This window comes from Ornithorhynchus anatinus, chromosome 4, assembly GCF_004115215.2.
Source record: "Ornithorhynchus anatinus isolate Pmale09 chromosome 4, mOrnAna1.pri.v4, whole genome shotgun sequence".
In the NCBI taxonomy this organism is placed as follows: domain Eukaryota; kingdom Metazoa; phylum Chordata; class Mammalia; order Monotremata; family Ornithorhynchidae; genus Ornithorhynchus; species Ornithorhynchus anatinus.
The window spans coordinates 89,347,568-89,348,686 of record NC_041731.1 but is presented as its reverse complement, the minus strand read 5'-3'; the positions used below and the strand labels follow the sequence as shown (position 1 = coordinate 89,348,686).

Here is a 1,119-nt window from a genome sequence, read left to right as displayed (position 1 = left end):
TCACCCTCAGAACTTAGAACATAGCAAGCACTTGACACATGGTAAGCACTTAACAAATACCATCATTATAATATCTCCTTTCCCCCTCCCTTTACTTACCAGGCAAATGCAACTCTCGGGCACCCAGATGGGCCCAACCCTCATACCAAAGGCAGACAGACATAAAGGTTAAGCTCTAAATGTGCTTTTAATACACAAATTTAACAAGTTAGTCAGGTAACAAATAGGACAGAATTCAGATCTAAATCACCTTTTGCTTTCAATCATATCAGTCATATTTATTGAGTGCTTACTGAGTGCCGTGCACTATACTAAACACTTGGGATTTACACATATTACAGAGTTGGTAGAAACATTCCCTGCCCACAACAAGCTTACAGTCTAACATTTCTGCCTCCCTGTAAGTGCTCTGGGACATAACATCCTTGAGGTCAATTGTCCTCTTAGGGAATTCCAGTTTCAGGTTAATACCACTTTGCAAACACCAGAACTTCAGGCAGTGAGAAGCTAACAGACCCTCTAGACTGTAAGTTCACTGTGGGCAGAGAATGTATCTGTTATATTTTTATACTGTACTCTCCCAATTGCTTAGTGCAGAGCATGACTGACTGACTGGCTGACCATCCCTTCACTTCAGACTTACTTTATTGTCATCTGGCACCTCAGAGAGGGTGTAGTGGGATTATTCAGAGCCAGCAGCTAGGAGGGAGGCAGGATCTGAGGGAGGGGAGGTAGAATCATGGGCTCATCAAAAGGATCTCACTAGCAGGAGTAACCCCTCTTTGGGTCACACCTGGAGAGTTTCCAGTACTCTACCAGTCTCAGCTACCAGAGGGAGAGTCAAGCAGAGACTTAACCATTCCACTCCTAGCTCCAGCAGTGGCTAGCAAGTGGAAGGCAATCTGCTACAAGCCAAAACTCCCCCTTGCTGGGCAGCAGTGGCATGGGAGAGAGTTGAGGGCAGAGACTCGAGTTCACTGCGCAGAAGGCGACAATCATAAATCAATTACATATTTTTTACCAAGAAAACTCTATGGATACACTACCAGAATGATTGCAGATGGAGAGCAGGGTGTTCTGGGTGAGATGTGTCCGTGGTGTCGCTATGGGTCGGAAATG

The 1,119-nt window shown here is 45.2% G+C and overlaps 1 non-coding gene across 1 annotated transcript; it reads left to right on the top strand.

The window, feature by feature from the left end:
- Window positions 1-775: 775 nt before the first annotated feature.
- On the top strand, window positions 776-913 carry LOC114811850. Its single transcript, XR_003759546.1, has one exon. It is a non-coding gene; the product is annotated as a small nucleolar RNA SNORA7 (small nucleolar RNA).
- The last annotated feature ends 206 nt before the right edge of the window (window positions 914-1,119 follow it).